The 13,698-nt window shown below is 50.0% G+C and overlaps 1 protein-coding gene and 1 long non-coding RNA gene across 6 annotated transcripts in view; one reads left to right on the top strand and one right to left on the bottom strand.

The window, feature by feature from the left end:
* Positions 1–5,012: 5,012 nt before the first annotated feature.
* On the bottom strand, positions 5,013–6,996 carry LOC310916408. Of its 2 annotated transcripts, none has more exons than XR_014591292.1 (3): positions 6,883–6,996; positions 6,018–6,176; positions 5,013–5,411 (listed from the first exon to the last, which is right to left on the bottom strand). It is a non-coding gene; the product is annotated as an uncharacterized lncRNA (long non-coding RNA). The 2 variants fall into 2 exon arrangements; XR_014591293.1 differs by having other exon boundaries at positions 6,871–6,982.
* The window catches only part of GGT1 (gamma-glutamyltransferase 1), a 30,157-nt gene continuing 23,347 nt past the window's right edge, over positions 6,889–13,698 (top strand). Inside the window, exons 1-2 of one of the 4 annotated variants that reach the window (XM_083873929.1) lie at positions 7,260–7,374; positions 11,477–11,588. The gene's annotated coding sequence lies outside the window, so the exon portion shown is untranslated. Of the gene's footprint in view, positions 7,007–7,097; positions 7,117–7,259; positions 7,375–11,476; positions 11,589–13,698 lie in introns of those variants that run through there. The other 3 variants (XM_083873928.1, XM_083873932.1, XM_083873930.1) reach the window with 3 other exon arrangements.

The raw sequence follows: 13,698 nt of genomic DNA, 5'->3' as shown, positions 1-13,698 counted from the left end.
TGGATTGTTCTGAGGCAGTGGGAGAACCAGGGCACACAAGTGGCTCTGAGGATGGCACTGTTACCAGGATACCCCTCCTCTGCCTGTGACCTGGAAATATCCTGCCACAGAGCAAATCCTCTTAACGAACAAACAATTGCAGGGGCAATTCAGCTGTCTCCCGGCTGTGCTTTAGCACTGGGAACACTACAATAGCGAGGATAATAGGAGCTAATGAGAAACACACCAGTGCTCCACTCGGTTTCCCTGAAGGAGAATGCCTGGCCAGCAGCTCTCTGTAGACTGAGATAATCCTGCCCTATCTGTGTGTGCTTTCAAAGGGCACAAGACAGCGAGTGGATAGCTGAGATGGTCAGCATGGGGAGAGTGCAGGAGTTTGCTTGGAAAAAATGGACTTTTCTGCCAGAGTCTGCATCCTTTGGCCCTAATGCAAGCCTAGGAGAGAGTGAGGCACTAGGTGATCATGCAGGACCTGGGAAATACCAATCTACAGGAGTGTCCCCACCTTTCTGTCACCTCTGCTGCAGTGTTAAAGGCACTCATAAACTCTACATAGGGATAGATCAGCTCATGAGCTCGTTTGGTACAACAGAGTGGGAAATGTGGGGTTTCTCACAAAGACCACAAGCTGTGGGTTTGAGACTTGGAAATCCCATCCCCGAGGATATTTTAACACCTCTCAGAAGGATGTTATCTTGTTTCTAAACTGAATGCGGGGTGCATGGTGCTGCCAACTGCATCTAGCTGGGTGCAGCATGACTGAGTTAATTTTACCAAAAATTGCTCCTAACATGAGAAATGGGGGAAATGGAAAGCAGAGATCCTTTCTCTATTCACTCCAGTTCTGTGCTATAGGCAGATCTCCTTGTTGTCACCCAAGTGCCCAGAAATAGGAATATTTCCAGTACCTTGTCTTGCAGGCAAGTAAAGAGAGCTCAGATCAGTGCCAGGACAGAAGAATAATTGTACTGGATCAGACCACAGGTCTCTTCCCCCTGGGATCCTCAATTAGCAGTGGTTAATAGAGGAGGATGTCCAGTGAGGACATTAATAACAGGGGATTGTAGGTCAGTGTGCTGCTGAGTACTCTCCTTACCATCAGCCTTCTATAGTTCAGGAATTTCCTGAGATGTGGATCTCTGTATTTAATAGTCTTTTCAAGTTTTTCCTAAACCCTTTTTTGAGCCTGAGAAAATTCTGGGTATCCACAGCAACTTATGGCACTGTTCAGCTGTGTGAAGAAATATTTACTTTGTTCTGAATCTGTCACTCACTGTTTTCATTTGATGCTTTTGTAGCTTAAATATTGGAAGAAGCAGCAGGCAGTCATTCCTCATTCATTTTCTCTAAGCCACTCTCAGATAAACCTCTGCTGTTTCCCCTCTCATGTTTCCGTTCCCCAAACTGAAGAGTGTTGGACTTCACAGAAACCATTTCAGCCCTTAGTTCATCCTTAATTACATCCCTGCCTCTCCTCTAGCTCTGCTGTAGCCTGTGCTGCACTGGGATAGCAGCCATGGGGCTGCAGCTGCACCCTGGGAGCACACTGAGTTTGGGATTTTGCTCTGGCTGCCAGCCCTCATTTGGATTTTTTTTGATTTCACTAGAGCCTTGAGCTGATGCTTTCACTGAACACTCCTACCTTGCTCTTGCTATCACTTGGCCCCCGTGACTCAGTTTCCCATTAGTAGGCCAGGGAGGGGATAATCATTGCTCACTCCATTTATGAATTCTCACTGCCAATCATGGATTTCCAAGGCCTCATTTCCACATTGTCCATCACTGCAGGGTCTGTGCAGCGCTGGGCTGGGGGTTTGGGCTCCCATCTCTGGCTGGGGGAGGTTGTGGCTTCCTCCCTGACACAGCCACAGGAGCTGCCTGGGTGAGCAGTGCCTGCAGTGCCCCTGGGCTGGGTGTGCAGTGCCCCTGGGCTGTCTGTGCAGTGCCCCCGGGCTGTCTGTGCAGTGCCCCTGGGCCCCAGGCTGGGTGTGCAGTGCCCCCGGGCTAGGTGTGCAGTGTCCCTGGTCTGGGTGTGCAGTGTCCCTGGGCTGGGTGTGCAGTGCCCCCGGGCTGTCTCTGCAGTCCCCCTGGGCTGGGTGTGCAGTGCCCCCGGGCTGGGTGTGCAGTGCCCCCAGGCCGGGTGTGCAGTGCCCTGGGCTGGGTGTGCAGTGCCCTGGGCTGGGTGTGCAGTGCCCCCGGGCTGGGTGTGCAGTGCCCCTGGGCTGGGTGTGCAGTGCCCTGGGCTGGGTGTGCAGTGCCCGGTGCCGCAGCACTCCCCTCGGAGCTGGTGGCCGGGCTGGAGGCGCTGCCCTTTCCCCGGGCACAGCCCGCGGTGCCGGCGCTATAAGCGCAGTTCCAATGGCCCCTGCCCGCTCCCGGGGCTGCTCTCATTTGTATGCTGGTCAAGCTGCCTTCGAACGACAATCCTAATTATGTTTGCCTTGTGTATGATGAAGGTTACGTTTCTGACTGATTTTGCCAGGCTGGAAGTGTAATTGATTAATTTAGTGCTTAAGAAGGGAAAGAGGATTAAGGCGGAGGTGAGGCTGTGCTGCCAGACACTGCCTTCACTGCCTCACACTTTCACAGCTTCAGCTTTTGTTTGCCTGCAAACCAGCTTGTCTGAGCTCCCGAGTTGTTATTTCTCGTGGCTCTGAGCTCGTTGGCAGATCTCTCCAAGCCAAGCCTCCTGCTGGGAAGGGAGCTGTAGCTCTGGAGAGATACATGCAAAGAGCTAGTGCAGGCTCCAGATTTAATTCCATTGTATCCAGGGGAAAATGCACTTGCTGTTTGGCCATGAGCTGTTCATGTGGGAGCTCTATATCCCAAACACCTGTAAGCTCTTGTCTGAACAAAGCAGCAGACCTGCAGAAGGTCCACCTGTCCATGACAGTGCAGTTTTGGGGAGGAAGAACTCCTTTTAATGACAACCATTAGGAGGATTTCTTCCTTGAAACTGCAGAGTACATGGAGATGGGGAGATACAAGATGAATGCAGCATCAGCTGGGCTGTAGTCTTAGGGACTGTCTGCAGCATCAGTGCTGGTGGAAGCAGCTGCAGGCAGGCAGTCACTGCTGGGGCTCTGCATTTCATGGAGAAATGGTAGCAATAGCCCATGTAACATTCATTAGGTCTTCAACTTTTTGTTTCTTGCAGCTGAGGCTCTCTGCTGCCTACAAGGCCCTTGGTGGTGTTCTGGTTCTGAGGCAATGATGGGTTTGCAAAGGGATAGATTTCTGCTACGTAATTATGGACACTGGTCTGCTCATTATTGGACAAATTAATCAAGTTCTTGCAGTGCCCATAAAAGCAGATTTGCTGGGCTGTATATTGCCTGCATAGAGAATGTTAACCACCCGTGATCCTGTGGTCACAGTGAAATTGGACAAGACTGCTGTGAGCACAGGGAAGGTCACCAGTCTGCTCCAGTGACGCATGGCATTACTTTGACTTTTAGCACAAGGAAATTCTGAGCTTCTGCTGCTTTTACAGTGAGTCAGTTTGGGAACTGAGATGCATAGAGGATTTCTGTTACCTCCATTCTGGGAGCACGCAGTACCCATTTCATTTAGATTAATTTTATCTTGATTAAATTAAGGTGGGCTGTGAAGGGTTTGGGCTCACAATCTTGCACTGAACGGCTGCAGTGGCTGTAGTCCCTGGCAGAAAGGCAGGGCAGGCAGCTCTGAAAGCACCAGCAGAGATGTTCCTCACTGCTCTGGTAGCAGTGGGGCTGGCCAGACTCTCCTGTCCCAGGCAGGAAGGGAATCACACACCTGCAGTGTGGGCTATCTCTTCCAGCCCTGCCGGGGCTTTCAGAGGGAGGTGGTGGGAAGCTCTGCCTCTTGTCATTCTGCCCCAGGCTCACACTTCCCCTCTCTTTCCTTCCACCTTTTGCACCTCTCCACTGCCACCTGGACCTGTGTGTGCTTTCCAGACACCTTTCCTGCCCTTCCTAGCCCTCTGCTTTCCCCTGGCAGATACACAAGGAAGGGAGGAAGAGGAGTCACTGAGAGCAGCAGAAGATCTTTCAAGGCAGCAGCACAAGGTCCCCTTTGGAACACCTTGTGCTTTTGATCAGCCTGTAAAGGGGAGCCATAAAGTTAAAAAAAAATAGCAGAGCAATGCAGTTAATGAAGCAAATGCTGGCAAGTGACACTTCCAGGGGCAGCCTGGGGTCCCAAGGGGCTGCTTTTCTGTTCAGCCACCTGCCTTTGCTCAGAGCACAGAGGTGGCTCTTGCCTGCAGATGCTTTCACAAGGCTGATGGAACATGTAGGGGAAGGCCCTGGGACCTCTCCAGGCATTATCATACATCAGACCATTTAAGAAGCTGATCTAAGACAGGAGAAACATTGCAGGAAAGCCTTGCAAGGCCTTAAAATGTACTTTGCCATGGAGCTCTCATTCCCAGCTTTTAAGAGGCAGAAATGTCTGATCTTCTAATATGTCCCTCTGGAATCTCTTTTCTTCCTGTGTGTGTTTGTCTCATAAAAATATTTTTGAAGAGCTTTTGGAAAACCTGGCTTAGAAGCTCCCCAGTTGAAAGCTGTGGGCTGGAGTTACAGTTTCATAAAAGAATTAAACCATCTTAAGCCCGTGCAGGAGAGGCTGAAGGCAGCACCTGGTGCTGCTAAGCTTCTTTTGGAATTTGAAACCACTAAGTGCACAGATTATACTGGCTCTAAGCATCTTAGCAAGCAGCTCTAAACCACTGAGAGCAACCACAGGCCCTGGGGGGAGGACCAGCCACTGGAGGCCAGGCTGAGGAGTCTGAGCTGAGCAGACACAGTGCATGGAGGTGCTGCTGGCTGGTTTGAGGGGTGGCTGCAGGGGAAGTTCAATGCTCTCCACCACTGGCTCTGGCAGAGGGAAGCAGGTCCAGCCAGCACAGGACAGGTGAGATGTCTCTCTGGTGAGGAGGATGGCCTCCCTGACTAAGACTTTCATGTCTTCTCCACAGACCTCAGCACTTCTTGAATTGTGTTTACAGTTCATGGCAGGCCTGGAAAAGCAATCAGCTGTTTTTATTTCTTTTCAGTTTGACTTTTTTTTTTTTCATTTATATCCAAAGATAAAAAGACATATTTTATCTAAAAACTCCCAAATATTTGAAGAGTACAAGAAGCAGAACCTGGAGTGGGATTTGAAGCATTAAAGCCTTTTTTGAATGTTTCCTTCTCTGCCCAGGAACCTTTCAGGTTGTTACACACCAGTGACCCAACATCTAGATTTAGATGGCTGATCCAAAGCAGGTCTCCAAGTCTGTCAGTGAGAGCCCAGTGTGGAAGGGGCTCCTCTGGCTGTTCTGTACTTCTCAGCCCCAGGACACTGGACTGGAGCAGTCCCCAGGATCTAGCATGAGTCTCTCTCCAGGTTTTGCCCAGGTCACCAGTGCCACTCACTCCAACCTTTAAAAAATAAGAGCCAAACTGACCTACTGCCCTGTTTACACCATGGCTGAATTTGGATTTTACAGTGCAGGCATCTGAAATATATTTCATCTCTCACCTACAACAGGGAGGGATTCCCCCTGTGGGGTTTGACCCAGGTGATCCCAGCCCCACTGCAGTCTGCAGGGCAGTGCCATGAGCAGACAGACAGGAAAGGGTAGTGCTGCTGGAAAAGCAAACAGGCTTTTCCTTGGGGACTTGTCTGTGTCATTAATACCTGGCATCACTGAGCTGCTCAGCACAAAAGCTCTTTTGGGCTTTGCCAGGCTCAGGTTTGGTTTGGATGACACCCATGTGTGCCACTTGTGCCCTGTGCACAGCCTTGCTGCTCTCCTCAGTGCCACCCTGCCCATGCTGTCCCTCAAGTCCTGCCATGGCTGGAGCTGTTCCAGGCAGGCTGTCAGAGCCCGTCATCTTCAGCAGAGCCATTAACTGTCTTAAACCTTTGAAGTTAAGGTAATTTCTGATGTCAGAACAGCAGAGGCCAACATACAAACTTCCACCTTCCCATACTTCTTTTTTTTTTGTCACCCTGGAAAGTGCTTTGGCTTTTTCTGTGCTTACCACAGCAGTTTGTGTGGCTGAGCCCATGTTTGCCTCACCGCGTCACTCCACACTGTTCACTGGGAAAGAATTTCATCCACACCTTAAAGAAATTGAGGAAGATGAGGCTGGGAAGGCTCTGGGGTGCAGGTCCTGCCTCAGTGATTGCAGGCAGCAGTGCTGAAAAGCAAGAAAACCAGGAGGAAGAGTGAGCTGCTTTAGAGGAGCTACTTTGTGACAAATGCTTTGAGAGCAGTGACTAAGTGCTTCCCTCCTTTGCACTGTCATCCCACAGGGCAAAGGAAAGGTGCTGGGGTGCCACTCCCCAGAACTGCCCTGGGCCTAGAGGGACCACTGATAGGGTACCTGGCCCTCGCTGTCTCTCTCCACACTCCGGGTATCAGGTGCTCTTTATTGTCCTGGAGGTTGATGACCAAGGATCAGCCTCACAGTGAAATGGAACAGGGCCCCCCAGGAAGGATTTCTGCCCTCTTTTTGACAGTTTGAGCCAAATATAGGGCTGCTCTTTGAACCAGGTATATTCAGTGAGCCTGAGCTTGGTGAGGAGTAGCAGACCATGGCCAGGAGGCAGGGGCATAGATACCACAGCCCTTGCTGGGCTATCCAGCTTCCCTGCAGCACAGGACGGGATGTGAGGGGTGCAGCAGGGCACTGGCAGCGGGGCCACCTCGTCGAGGGGATACCCCGTGGAGGGGATACCCTATGGGATGATGATGCTGCTGGCAGCTCATTCCCCATGGCAGCAGCCCCCCTTGGGCAAGTGCAGCCCCTGTTGCGCCCGCCCAGCCCGGGCTCCCCTGGAAGCGCCTCCCGTCTGTGCCATCTAGTGCCCAGCACAAGAACTGGGACTGACCCAGCCTCTCACCCACAGGGGAACAGCCCGGCCGCTCTGGAGAACAGGCTCTCCTCTCCCTGGGCCAGGCAGGGATGTGCTGGGAGGACCCCTGAGATGCCGCACCGCCCGCGTGGAAAATCCCACTTAGCTCCAGGTAGGCTCGCAGCGCGCAGGTGTGTCCGTGGGGCGGATGGAGGGAGTCACTCTGCTCGGAGGCTGCAGGTGAGATGAGGCTGGGCCAGACCTCGCTGCCAGAGGCTCCAGGTAGGGAGAGGAAGGCTGGAAGCTCTTGGGAATCCTGCCTCTGCTTTTCAGGCATTGTGTTCCCGTGGCGTGCTCTAACGCTGCACACATGTTCTAAGGGATGAAAATAATGACCTCTGACTGGAATTCTCCTATTTGGACAGATTTCAATGCTATTCCAAGGGAGCTGCAGTTAGCTGCACTTGAGTGAACAGCCTAGACTGAAAACACTTTATTTTGCAGTGTGTTGGGCATAATCTTTGTTCTGTCATTTCTTAGGTAAGTTCCTTGTACTAAGTTGTTATTTTTTATAAAAGTTTCCATAGATGTAGCTTGATTTGCCAGCTTTGGTTCTTAACTCTGCCTCTGTCCTCTTTATCCTTTTCAAAGGAATACTTTTCCTCTTTACAGACCCAGTTTCATTTATAAGCTTTAAATAAGAGCCAATGAATCAGGAGCTAACAAATTCTTGCTTCCTTCTTGCTACATTCCCCCCCCCCCCCCCCCCAAATCTTTGTAAGAGATTTAACAGTGGTGTAAGGAGCTTCTAACTCAAACCCATCAATATATATCTATCCTTCATATTGGTTTGTCACAGCCAGGCTTTACATATTTCTCTACCTTGAATTTCATCAGCTCTTATTTGCCTTGTTTCACAGATGTTTTCCAGTTTTCTGCAACTGAGATTTTCCTGATGTCTTTTGCTACCTCCATATGTTATCTTTACTATTTCATCTTTGGGCCACAAGTAACTATATTGAACAGGCTGCCTCTGGCCTCCATAGGACACCCACTAAGCTTTTTCCACGTGAAGTTTTGAGCATTAATTCTCCTCTTGCAACGTGTATTGGATTAAAAATGATCACCTGATAGCTGCTTCCTAGGACATCCTGTTCGTGACTTTAGGGAGTTAGTAGTAAAACTGTTCAAGGAGCAGATGAGGCTATCCTTGTTCTTGGGATCACATCCAGTATCTGTGAGCTCTGCTCCTCTTTGCCTGTGAACTCTCTCTGTGGCTTTTTCTCTCCAGGATATATTGCACAGGCACGTTGTGCTGTTTCTGAAATGTAAAATTTCCTACTGATTCTTTTTTTTTTTTTTTTTGCTTGGTGCTTAAGTAAGGCTGATTGCTTAGGAAGAAAAATCTTGGTAGGCTTTTCAAATATAAAAAGATAGCAATGCCCCTTAGCATCTGATGGGTAACTGGCTGTAGTGAAAGCCTGGTGGTTTTGGAGCTGGCATGCTTAGGGCTCTCCTGGGTCTGCTATTGATCTTGGCATGTTCCTGCTTTTGAAGGGACTGATCTTTGAAACTAGGCTCCAGGAAATCATTTAAGGATGTGTTTGCATCCTGCTGAGCACTGAAACTGTGAGGATTTCAGTGGGAAGGAAACTAATTTTGAAAGAGACCCAGTCTTTATCTGCTTTCCCTAATTAGCACTCCATCTTCCCAGAGGTGATATTCTCCACAGCATCCCCTTGGCAGCAGGAAGCCAATGCTGAGGTTAAGTCCCCACTTGCCCAAAGCTTACCTGGTCCTGTGCCCTGAGAGATCTGTTTCTGAGGTGCCTGAGCTTGGGGCAGGTGCTTGCTGTGCTGTCCCCACAGCTGTTTGCACACCTGTGGTGGCCTTTCTGCCAAGACCAAGGCTTGCAGAGGCACAGTTGGTTCTCCAGCAGGCTCCCAGCTCCTCACAGGTCTGCAGGCTCTTTTACTGCTGTCTCTCAGTTCCTTGGATCTCAGTTTTTCTAGGACTTCACACCTTGCCTGGTGTAATCCGCTCCCAGGTCTGTTGTGTGTCACAGTCAGGCTTTAAAGTGTTTGATTGCCAGCAAGAGTCCATTCTGTGGTTTGTTCCCAGAGCTGCTTAATTACCAGGGGAAGCCCAAAATCTCTGTTTTGCATGAAAGCAAATGGAGGCTTGAACAGGCAATGTGATTTATTGCAATCATTTAGCACCAGAAACAGGAGAACCGCCCCCCCCCCCCTTTCACTCCCCACACCTCTGTGCTGTAATCCCATGGCAGAGTCAGGGTGGGTTCCCAGTTGTACCTGGGGGTGTTTGGTGCAGTGGGGGGCCCTCCCCGAGCTGGGGAGGTGCTTGGCCTCACCTGCATCACCTTCTCTGGTGGCAGGACAGGGCTGTGCCTGGGCAGGGCTCAGCTGAGCCCGGTGCAGGAAGGGGCTGTGTAACAGCTGCATCCCCAAACGTCCATCCCAGCTTTAATTACACTGACACTGCTGCCTGCGTGTAATTAGCAGTTGAGAAAATCTGAGTGTGATTTTAATAAGCTGAGAGTAATGCAATTTGTCTTTTCTGTAAGAGATGCTTTGCAAATAAAAGCTGTAATTAAGAAGCACAGGGCAAACAGCGACTGTGCCGTGGGTGTGTGGTTGCTCAGTGTGCACAGTGCCTGGCACATGGCCTGGCCTAGCACAGGGGTCCCCCTTTGGGGCAGTCTTCATCCTGGGGCTCCCAAGAGAACGTAAAAATTGCAGGATTTGGCTCAATTGTGGCTTTTACAAAAGGCTCTTCCTTGTCTCCACAGATCCCCTTTGATATACTGTTGGTTTTTGATAAGAGTAAGTCTCCTGGGTGTCACCCTCCCCATTGCTTTTCATTCCTGTCACTATTGTGTTTCTGTGTTCTCACCCATGAGCCCAAATTAGCTCAAGGTTGGTGGGATCTCTGTGGCAAGGGCCAGGGTGGCATGGGGGGAGTCAGGAAGCCTTTTCAAGAGCAGCCAACATTTCTGGTAGTGTCACATCTGAACAGCCAGACCAGGCTCTGGACTCTGCCTCTCTTTCCTGCTCTCTTACAAAAAATCCATATCTATAAAAAGATAATGTCTTTTATCTAGTCTTCTGTCTCTGCACAATTCTGCCCTGCCCTGCTGGAGTTCAAGGTTCATTTCTGGCTGTGGGAGCTCTCTCAGGGGAGCAGCCCTGTTGAAACCCAAGATCTGTTTCCCACAAACCCCCATGACACATCAGGCTGACCTCACCAAAAATTGTTCCTCTTCCTCAGTGTGAGGGGACAAGGTGGGAGACAGAGGTACAGCAGCTGTCAGAAGATGGTTATACCCACAGCATCAGAGGGCTGGAGTTGTTGGCTGGTGTGGAGAGGGGCAGAATGGGAACGTTGCTCCAGGCTGTGGGAAGCCCTTTTGCCTCTAATCTGCAGAGGAAGGTGAGAGCCTTTCCCAGGAAAGGTCACTCTGCCCCCCTGCAAAGGTCCATTTGTGCCTGATGGCACTGGTTGCTGTGGCTGTCAAAATTTAGGACGTGTCTGTGTTTGTAGTGCCCTCTGCTCAACCTGTGGGAGCCACCCTGATCTTTGAGGGTGCATTGCTTGTGGTTTCTCATGTATTTCCATTTCTCCCTGGGAAAGTCAGGGGGGAAGGGGGTCAGGTCAGTAGAGGGGGGTTTAAGCAGGTTTGTGCTGTGCCCTGCAGTTGTGACTGGCCCACTAATTGCAGCCCTGGCACATTGGGCAAACAAAGCAAGCCCTCCCCAGAGATCAGGGGGAAATATGGCAAAGGTATCTGTGGCTCCCTCTGGAAATGGAAATGGGAGCAGGTGTGGCTCAGCAGGTGGGAAGGCACCAGCATCTGCCCCATGCAGCCCTGGGAGGCTGTGATGTAAAGGCTCAGCAGCCTCTGTGTGTGGTATGGAGGGGCAGAGCTGCTGGGGCAGCTCCTGTGCAGGGCTGTGTGTCCAGCCCCTGCAGCCTGTGTGCTCCTCCCAAAGCCAAGTGTGTGTTCCCAGAGCCGTGCTGCTTCAGGCTCTGCCTCACACTTTCCAACAGAGGTTCCAAGTGCTTTGAGGCAGAGGTTTGTGATTGTGGTTTCTCATGAGCAAATGGCCATTTCTGGTGCCCTTTGCAGCACCTAAACAAACAAGCCCTGAAGGAGACGGGCAGGAGATGAACCAGACAGGGACTCTTTTCTCTGATCTGTATTTGAGATGTGAGTCCTGTTCTGGTAGCATGAGGCATCTCTCAGGACAGGAGACTTGTTGGTGTTTGAGCACCTATCCTTTCCTCAGTCCTGTGTTATGCTCTGCCCAGAGAAGGAGATGCTGCAAGCACCAAACCTGCCAGATTTCTGCATTCAGCTGCAGAGGCCAGTCAAGACAGGCTCCTGTCCCTGGATCTCCTTTTATAGGAGCTTTGTGGCTGCCCTTCTGGACAGCACTGAGTCAGTGATTTCAGAGTACAGCCTGGGGCTGGGGGAAGCTGAACATGCTCTGCTGCTTTGCTCTTTGCTGTGCTGGGCTGTGAGGGGAGCCTGTCCCATTGTACAACGGTGCCCATTGCACACGTGGGCTGTAGCTCATGGTGTCACTGAGACTGAACCTGTGCTCTGTGTTTCTCTCCTAAGGTCAAAACTGATGGGTTGCAAATGGCCACACAGACATGAACTGTATTGCCCAAGCCTTAGGTGGACTAAATTGCCCTAGAGCCTGAAGCACTAGGACAATATTGGATCTGCAGTGAGTGAAAGAAATTCTATTTTCTTCTATAGAAAGAAAAATTCATTTATTTCCTGAGGCTGTTGTTCTGGGGAGCAAACCCAGAGAGTATGAAGTGCTGAGAACACTGGAATAAAAGAGTTGTACATCCAGGGTGTGAGCTGTCTTGCATGGTGTGCACCTCTCCTGTCTAGTGCTATATGAACTATTTGTATGGCTGCTGAGCACCCTCCTAACCTGCCCACAGCAGGGAAAGGGTTCCCAGTGCAAAGGTCCATGAAACTCTTGTTCTGGGTGCTCATCCCTGGGATAAGTTTGCCCTCTGAAGCCTGGCAGTAGTGTAGGCAGAATGTACACAGCTCCTGCCCACTCAGGGCAAATTAGAGCTTTATCCACAGCCTTCTCAGGGACTCAGTGGGATTTCTTCCCTCACAGCACCTAAGAGCCATCAGTGGCTCTTTGCTGGGTTGATTCTCACCCCTCTATGGGCCCTGCAGTGTTGGCAGAAGGCACCCCCAGGGCTGGGTGAGCAGGTTGGGGATAACAGATTTAGGGATGCTCTGCTGCTGTGCCCCTTCCCTCTCTGAGAGGCCACTGCCCTGACCCTGCCACACGATCCCATTGAAACCTGGCCATACTAAGGTAACCCAGGACAGATTCTGGCTTACCAGGATGTGCTGGATTTTATGCTGAGAAGTTTCATTTGTTGCTCCCAGAGCAGTAGAGCTGATCCTTCAGCAGAAACTGCTGAGAAAGGAACAAGAAGTTGGGGGTTTCCTGAGAAGCACAGCTCTCACGAGGTGAGGTTTGAGTGGGCTGCACACTCAGATCTCTGTGAATCAGTGTTCATTCATGTCCAGGAACAACTTCTGAGCCTCACATCTCCAAGTCCTACTGATTCTTAAGCAGAATGAAAAGTGGACCTTGGCTCTTGCTGGGTAAGTCAGTGTTCTTCTGGTTTTAGGGTCCTCTTGCTTAGGTTAGACTTTAACAGTGATTAGTTACCCAACAACCTTCTGTAAGTAAAGTAATCTGTAAGTTTTTCATTAAGTGGCAGACACTTCGAACTTCCTCCCAGCTCCTCTGCTGCAATCTAATCTGCTTTTATCATAAGGAGATGGAGAGTGCTACCTTCACATTTTATTAATTTCCTGTTTACAGTGGAGGAGAGACCAAAGCTGTGAGGAGCACTGAACAGAACATCCCGTGGAGCTCTGGGCATAGAACAGTAGATCAGTGTCAGCCTCCACCCTTGTCACTTCCTGTGGATTTACTGTGTATATCAGGCATGTGACAGGGAAGAAAGGTGATGTCTAGGAACATGGTTAAGGAATCTGGGAGGAAGATTCCTTATTCCAGCCCAGGCACTGACCTGCTCTGAAGCCCTGGGCAAGATTCTGTTGTCCTGTCTCTGAAGTGGAGATATGAATGCTTTTATCATGTGGGTCTGTAAGGCTCCCTGTACCTGATAGTAGCTTTAAAATGCTGTTAAGTAATGATTTTATTTATTTATTTATTTATTTATTTAGTGGTGATGATGATAAGAATTCAGCAGTCTGGACAGGTTATGGAGTTTGGGGATCTTCCTGTAGGTGCAGCAAGTACTGGAGATCCATATTTGGTAGCAGCTTTATGCAGTCTCCCCTGTGTCTCTGTCTCTTACCAGGAGTATCAGTGGAGAAATAGGGGAAGGGACCTGTCATAACTCTGTTCTTCCTCTTTGCGTTTACAGTTTGGTTAGAGTTTACTTTGTCACCCACTCAGGATGTTCAGGCTGTCTCCAAACAATCCTGTAAGAAACATGCTGCACTTTGAGCAAGTGGGGAGCTTTCCTTGGGATGGGCAGGTTCTGCTGCAGTTGTGGTTGTACTGAAGAATACCTGTTGGGTACAGATTCTTGTTTGGATAAAGATAACACAACAACTCGATGTTAATTATTTATGTTTCATTCCCAATAGCTCCAAAACCACACCCCCCCCCCCCCCCCAAAAACCAAGAGAAAAAACGGAGTAGTCTATTGAGATTCTGTACTTTGCAGCAGTGTGCAAATATAGTAGAGTAAATCTTATATCTGTGAGAGCTAGTTTTTCCTGGATCTGAAAAAATCTATTAGGCAGCATTCATGGCACTT

The sequence above is a fragment of the Zosterops lateralis genome (assembly GCF_965231275.1).
Source record: "Zosterops lateralis genome assembly, chromosome: 17".
Classification (NCBI taxonomy): Eukaryota; Metazoa; Chordata; class Aves; order Passeriformes; family Zosteropidae; genus Zosterops; species Zosterops lateralis.
Note: the sequence above shows the minus strand (reverse complement) of the source record. Positions and strands in the feature narration are given on the sequence as shown.